Genomic DNA, 8,015 nt, shown 5'->3' on the forward strand with positions numbered 1-8,015 from the left:
AAAAATTAAAAAAAAAAAGATGGACTTGGCTCTGTGGCTAAGAAAACAGAAATGAGGCCTGGGGATTGAGGGTGTCTGTGAGGGAGTGATTGCACCATGGAAGTAAGCTAGACAAGGGCAGAAGCAAAAGGAGGGAGAGAGAAGTCTGGTGGACAGTGAGTGATTGGTAAGGTTAATGAATAGGAAGTTGTAAAGTCAAGTGGATATAGGAGAATGGGTACTGTCGAGGTAGGGACTAGAGAGATCAGGTGACGTGGTCCAAGAAAGGGACGGTAGGAATTGAAATTTCAAGGTGGTGGTGATCAGCTCTGGGGGTACTTTGTAACTGACAGAGAAAGAAAGAAAAATCATTACAGTTAAGGAGGCCAAGGAACTGAAAGTTCCACCTCAAAATAAGTTGTAAAACCATTCTTATTTATCATGTAGATTTCATGGATCATTTCAAATCCTTATTTGGAAAAGGAGAGGGTGCACATAAATAAATAATAAAGATGGTAGCTGATTCATTGCGGGTCTACTCTGTAAATACCCTTTTAGGACAGACTTTTGAATGTTATGCACCAGAATTTTGTACTACCATTAAGATACTGCGGGAAATATTCTAAAATGTGTTAATTCTCATATTTTAATTAGTGATTCTTGTTTCTCTATCAGTAATAATAACAAGACTCCCTGTGGCCTTTTGGTAATACCTTTTGCGTGGCGTACAACACCCTTCTGTTCTAGCCCTAATTATGGGTCCAGTCTCATCTGCTGCTATTCTGTTGAGATGTTCTAACCACACCAATTCCTGAGAAGTTCCCAGTATCAGGTCAGGTGTACATGTCCTTGCAAATGCTGTTCCTTCTGCTCAGCATGCTGCTTCACCTGGATAACTCCTACCCATCTAGACTGTAAGCTCCTGGGTCAAGCCTTTTCAAAAAAGTTGAACCATCCCAAAGTGCCATCTTTGTGGGTCAAATATTGGCAATGTCATGTTGTTAGTAATTTGTTATCACAAATGTAAGTTTGAGCCATACATTACTGATAGTAGCTATCACTTGCTGAATTGTAACTGTGTGCCAAGCACTTTATATTTATCAACTCACTTAATTGCTACAAGCCTGGAAGGTGTGTGTAAATACCTCTGTTTATTAGATAAGGATTATGCGACTTAGGGCCTTTCTAGGAGATGATAAAAAATAAATGGCAGAACTGGGTTTTAATTCCAAAGGCAAAGGTCATACCATGCATGCCCCCATTCTTTCTATTTTTCATTGCTATGTCTGCAGTGCTTAGCATGTGTCTGGTACACAGTTGAAAATGTATGATATTCTTCACCTATCAGAAGACTACCCAAACAAATTTGAAGGCTGGCTTTGTTCAAGGCCCCTGGGACTCTAAATTCTGACACCTTCTGGTGGCCCAGTCTCTTGACATTGGCTTTACCTTGATGAATGTTGCTGCTTCCCTGAAATTTAGAAAGATATGCTTTGATGGGTGAAATTCAGAGTATGAACTACCCTTAAAGTCTTAATCCTATAATCACTCTTTGTTTTAAGTCACTGCCCTGATCCACATGTGGATCCCTATTGGAACCTGCAGACAGGTTCCCTATTGTTGGCCCTGTAATTATCGAGGAGGACAACTTCTTTACATCATGAGAAGGACATGTGGTGCCAAGGCTTGGTGCAATACAGACAGAGGGCAAAGGGTATCTGGGTTCATTTCCTGAATACTCTTTTTCTTTCACTGATACAGAATTTACCTGGTGCTCATAAGCACAATGGTACTTTCTTTCTAAAGACCAGAAATCTTTTGGCAAGTACAGCATAGCATTCCTGAATCCCTGCATGTGGAGCCTAAAATTCCTTCTTGATTCAAATTTTGATTCTCTAAGTTTCAACAGAGTTTCTGGTGTCCAAGGCCACTGCAGTGGTTCTCAAACTTTAGCGTGCATCAGAATCACCTGGAGGGTTGTTGGAACGCAGATTTCTGGGCCCTGCTCCCAGAGACTCTGGTTCGGTCCATCTGGGCTGGAGCCTTTGACTCTGCAGTTCAATCAAGCTCCCAGATGATGTTGATACTGCTGGTCCAAGGACTACACTTTGCCTAGGTCACAGTCCTGCTCAAGTCCTGGTTTAGAGGATATCACATGAAGTTGGATGTAAAAGCAAAAATCTCAGAAATTTTCTCAGTAAACATCTGAATGCTGAATGATATAGACAAAAAAAAAAAATCAATGATTTAAAAAAATTATCTCCCAATTTTTTACATTATATTAAATACAGTCAACAATTGCTCTTTTGTGGAGGGAGACTAGTTGGCTGGAATCTGGGAGTCCTTCTTCCTTCCCTGAGCTCATCTCAGGTCTTAGAGAAACTTTCTTCTCCATGACCTATAGGACATCAGTGTGTTTTGTTCTTAAAGCTACTCTAGAGGGAGATGCTGCATAAAGTTGATCACTCTTTCAATACAAAAGTGAATGCAAAAAGTTTTCAAGATGAAAATATTCCATAATGTAATAGAAAATACGGTCATTAGATTTAGGATGCAAAAGGGTGATTTCTCATTTTCCCTCGTTTAGATGCTTAAAAGATATTTGCATTTTTATTAGATTCAAAATGGGGCTGAGTCATACAGATCGACACATTTCTTTTTAACAGGAATCCTTTGTGTTTGAACCCAACTGCCTCTTCAAAGTGGATGAATTTGGCTTCTTTCTGACCTGGAGGAGTGAAGGCAAGGTAGGGCACAGGAACTGCAAGTTGTTCTTTCCTGCTCTCTGATTTAAACCATTATATTTCTCAACAAGTAGTCAGAAGGCCTCTTAAGGACATGGACCCCTACACTTACTTATTTATTCAAGATTTTAAAAACGTTCTTCCATATGGCAGGCATTGGGGATACTACCCTAGTCCTCATAGATTCCAGTCTAGGAGAAAAGCAGACATTAAAAAAAAAAAAAAGGTACAAGTCATTGAGTGTTGTGAAAGAGAAGGTCGGGTTGTTACAAGAGTTTAAAACAGGCAGATCTGATTTAATCTTGAGAATTAGGAAGGTTTTCTAGAAGAAGAGAGTTTCAAGTTGAGTCTCAAAGGTGCATTAAGAGCTTGTTCATCTTGTTACACCCTGGGACTTCACTCAATACACAGCACAGCGCACACATTAAATGAATCTTTGAACTGAATTTAAGGAAATAGAATTGGAATTCTATAGAAGTATTGTACCCACTTAAAATTAACACACACATGTGTTTAATGCTATACATACTCCAGTTACAGTATTATATGCATAAAGATAACAACACTTTGTAAACATAAATAATTTTTCAGGCCTGCATCCGTATAGACAAGTGTATTTGAAATGGAAAGTATGGGGTCTTCACTGTTTCTGATTGTCGGGTATTTTGATGACTGTCTTTTGTTTTTCGCTCCCTCTCTACCTTACTATCATTGACATTGCCTTCAGAATCACGTAACTCGTCCGTGCCATAGGTCTGGCAAGATTTCAGCTCACTGCTGTATTATATTCTCTCTTTTCAGGAAGGACAAGTGCTAGAATGCTCCCTCATCAACAGTATTCGATTGGGAGCCACCCCCAAGGTACCTGTGATTGGTGTTGGCTTTTCTTCTAAACACAGATTTACTTAAGTTGGAAAAGAGTTCTGAAATGTTATTTAACCCTTTACTGCCCCAAACGCCATCAGCTGGGAATGAAGGGCACATGGTTTAGAAATCTTTTCATCTATATCCATTGGGTGGTTTGGGTTGCATTATGTTTAGTTATATTAGAAGCATTATTCACCTTTCAAAGAGAAGGTGCTTGCATGATACCTCCACCAAAGAAACAGTTTCCTTAACTCAGAAATTAATTCATCAAGGCCCCCCCTCCCTCTTCTGCCATTTTTTTTAAGCCAACAGTGAGTCGCTTCTGGTCTGTGGTTGATGTGGAAATTTAAATGGCATGGTTAATTCCGTATTTGTGCACCTGTGCACGCAGACAACAGCTCACCTTGGAGGCTTCGTTTGCCTCTGAGAGAAAAAGATGACAGAGCATATAAATCCATCTTCTTCACAGTGATTGACTTGTTTGAATAAGAAGCTGTTTGCATAGGGCGCCTGGGTGGCTCAGTCCGTTAAGCGACTGCCTTCGTTCGGCTCAGGTCATGATCCTGGAGTCCCTGGATCGAGTCCCGCATCAGGCTCCCTGCTCGGCGGGGGGTCTGCTTCTCCCTCTGATCCTCTTCCCTCTCGTGCTCTCTGTCTCTCATTCTCTCTCTCTCAAATAAATAAATAAAATCTTTTTTTTAAAAAAAAAAGAAGCTGTTTGCATAGTGGTGCTAGGAATTTAGAAGCTGCCTTTTTTTCTAGAATATTAAAGCACAGTATTTATTCCCTTTTTCATAATAGCCCTGCAGGTTTTTAGATGTTGAAAAACAAAATTACGTGCCTCATTTTGTTTCTGTGTGTCTTTTTCAAAGCTGTCCTCTTTTATGTTAGTTAAAATTTCTGCGTAACCATGTTGGCATTTCCTCCTGAGTTCTTTCGGAGGACAAATATGCTATTTTTTGTGCTAATTAGGGTAGACTTACACTCTCTTCATTCCAAATGAAGATGCCATGGCTTCTAAGAGATGAACATACTCACTCTTTGTGTCCAGGCTACTCGACTTAATCTTATTTTTTAATAACCCTTGGTTGCTGGCTGTGGCAATGCCTATGTTTATTTGCATGAGACGTCAGTGACTGTCCTCTGCTCAAAGACCCCTTTGATCTTTGTGGACCCAAGCAGGTCCCGGTCAGAGCCTTTCCATCATCCAGGTCCTCTGATAATTACAACCAAGAACCTAAAGAAAGACCCTCATACCTAGTTTTCTCAATTAATGATATTAGAATACTTTTCCTACCAAATGAGTTCAAGTAGTGTGTAGTGTTACAAGTTTTACTTCTACACGTTTTAGAATAATGCTAGATATCAGGGCATTTTTAGATGGAGAACATTTGTCCTTCTGTGTATTTTTACATCAAATGAGCATGTTCCCTCCATGCTCTGTGATCTAACAATTTTTCCCTATTTGTGTACTCCTATACAGGATCCCAAAATCCTCGCCGCTCTTGAAGCTGTTGGAAAGTCAGAGAATGATCTGGAAGGGCGGATAGTTTGTGTCTGCAGTGGCACAGATCTGGTGAACATCAGTTTCACGTACATGGTGGCTGAAAATCCAGAAGTAACTAAGGTAGCCTCAGTGCAAAAAACCTCCCTTCCCTTTCCCCCGTATGTATATATGTGGTATGTATGCTATATATAATTTTGTTTTCTATATTAAAGTTGTATAGTAATAATTTTAATTTAAAATTTTAAAAATATGTATTTCTATTGCTAGCTGTAATGTGGTGTAGAAAATTCAGCAAGCACAGTACTCTTTTAGTGTATCACTTAAGTATACCAAGAATCCAAGCACTTCTGTGGATATGTTGTAGGAGAAACTAGCCCAGCACCTGTCACACTAGAATGTGCACAGGAATCACCTGGGGTTTTGTTTCTTTTCTTTTCTTTTTTTTTATTCTTATGTTAATCCCCATACATTACATCATCAGTTTTAGATGTAGTGTTCCATGATTCATTGTTTGTGCATAACACCCAGTGCTCCATGCAGAATGTGCCCTCCTAAATACCCACCACCAGGCTAACCCATCCTCCCACCCCCCTCCCCTCTAGAACCCTCAGTTTGTTTTTCAGAGTCCATCATCTCTCATGGTTCGTCTACCCCTCCGATTTCCCCCCCTTCATTCTTCCACCTGGGGTTTTGTTAAAATGCACATTGTGATTCAGTAGGTCTGAGATGAGGACAAAATACTCCCTCACGGGTTCCTAGCTGATACCGATCCTGCTGGTCTGAGAACCACAGTTTGAATAGCAAGGGGCTAGATCAGCATTGCCCAGTAGAAATCTAAATCAAGCCACAGATACCATTTAAATTTTTCTGGCAGGCACATTTAAAAAGTAAGAAGGAACAGGTGAAATTAATTTCGATAAAATAGTTTGTTCAACACGATATACCCAAAATACTGTCATTTTAACTTAAAATCAATATAAAATTTATTAATGACATTTTACCTTCTTTTTATACCAAGTCTTCAAGATCTGATGTGTGTTTTCAATTCAGCCTAGCCATATCTGAAGTGCTCAATAGCTGCATATGGCTGACGGCTGCTATATTGGACAGCACAGGTCTAGATGGTAAAGATATCCAAGCCCTGCCCCCACCCCTATAAGTTATTAGAGTATTGGGTCATGATCTGTCTTTTAATACCATACCCAGCATACCATTGCCCTGGCAAGTGAGTCTCAAAGAGGTTTTGGCCAATGCAGAAAGCCTCAAACTTAAATCACTTTTCTGCAAGTCATTTGTTTTCGGGGTGATTTTACCTCTGAACAGAGCTCTCAGTATCTTTCTGTAATAGGTGTGGGGAGGCCTGAGCCTTGATTCTCCCATTGCAGAGACCTCGATGTGGGGGCTATGGGAGGAATTTCGTTTTCCCATTTAATTCTACCAGAAGAAACTAAGTGTAGGGTTGAATGAGAAAGTCATCATTGCAGATACCGGGTTTTAGAGCTAGGCAGGAACGTACAGATAAGATCATCTGACAAAACTTGACCCTGGACCAGAGCTAACTGGTGGCAGAAGTGAGTTCTTCAGATTCTGAGACCCTCTAGGCTCTTTACTCCCACTCACAAAGTATGATCCACCTTCTAGCAGCACAGCCTCACCTCGGAGCTCCTTACACCTTAGAGTCTCAGGTCCACCCAGACCTACAGATCCAGAATCTTCATTATTTTAACAAGACCCCTCCCGCTCCCCGCTACAGATGATGCAGATGGGCAGTCAAGTCCGAGCAGCTCCTGGACTTAGGGTTTGAAGCCAGGAATGGATACTCCACGTTACAGGGGAGGCTTTGTTTCTGTCTAGTGGTGGTTTTATTGGTTTTATGCTCTTGTTCCAGGTTACCTCACTTTGGGAGAATAGAGATTGCAAAGCCTTTAAGTTCTTCTATTATTTTGCTTAGAGCGATGCCAGTTTGAATGGTTCCTTGAACCCTGCTGATCTGAACGTGTATGATTCCTGCTTTTTGTACTTCACGCCTGCATCTTTGCTACAGAGGTCTTTTTTAGTGGTTATTTGCCATAGCAACATTTCAATCCCAGAAGACCATGCTGACCACTCATAAAGAAGAGGCTTCATTAATCAGATACAGATGTTGAGCTGCCCCAAATTTTGCAAAAAGACTGTTCTGTAGACCTGTATCTTCTGGCTTTTGTCAGCTCGTCATATTACAAGCAGTATGAGTCGGTATAGGCTTGGGCTTTGGGACCAGGTTGCCTGGGCTCAAATCCTTGCTCTTCCCCGAGCAGCTGTGTGACTTAGACAGACAACTTACCTCTCTGTGCCTCATTTCCTTCATCTGTGAAATGGGAATAATACCAAAGTATCTGCTGTTAGGAGTGTCATGAGGATTACATGAGTTACCTACATAGAAAGTGCTTAATGCACTGTCACCCACTGAAAGCCTTGGATGAGTGTTAGCCCTGATGATCCCGGGGTCACAGAATATTAGGGCAGGAAATGGAGTTTAGGAAGTACTTCCTACCATATCATTTTTCAGATGAGGAGAATGAGGCCAAAGAGTTAAAAACAAAAACAAAAAACCTCACCTAAGACTACACAGCAGGCTAGACCAGAATCTGGCCTCACACTCAGGCTTTCTGATATCCCATGTGATATTCCTGCCCACCCTACCTGATGCCCTGGGCAAATACAGTCCTGGAAAGATGGCTCAAACCAGTAAATCCCATAATATTTTTGCTTTCCTTGGTTTGATCGCTCTCAATCATAGTCCATTTCATTTAAGAACCATGTTCCAAAACCTTAACTCTGGTGTGTATGTGCTTAAAGTTAAGATTTAGGGTTCTTTTCCTAGTAGCATTTTTTTTTTCCACCATCACGGTATTCTTTATTTTATTTTATTTTTTTTT

The 8,015-nt window shown here is 40.6% G+C and overlaps 1 long non-coding RNA gene across 1 annotated transcript; it reads left to right on the forward strand.

Annotated features, from left to right (window-relative positions):
* Window positions 1-2,513: 2,513 nt before the first annotated feature.
* On the forward strand, window positions 2,514-7,255 carry LOC145720043 (uncharacterized). Its single transcript, XR_014142769.1, has 3 exons — window positions 2,514-2,726; window positions 3,525-3,584; window positions 5,074-7,255. It is a non-coding gene; the product is annotated as an uncharacterized LOC145720043 (long non-coding RNA).
* The last annotated feature ends 760 nt before the right edge of the window (window positions 7,256-8,015 follow it).

The sequence above is a fragment of the Leptonychotes weddellii genome, unplaced genomic scaffold (assembly GCF_054177405.1).
Source record: "Leptonychotes weddellii isolate Sample4059 unplaced genomic scaffold, ASM5417740v2 HiC_scaffold_9546, whole genome shotgun sequence".
NCBI lineage: Eukaryota > Metazoa > Chordata > Mammalia > Carnivora > Phocidae > Leptonychotes > Leptonychotes weddellii.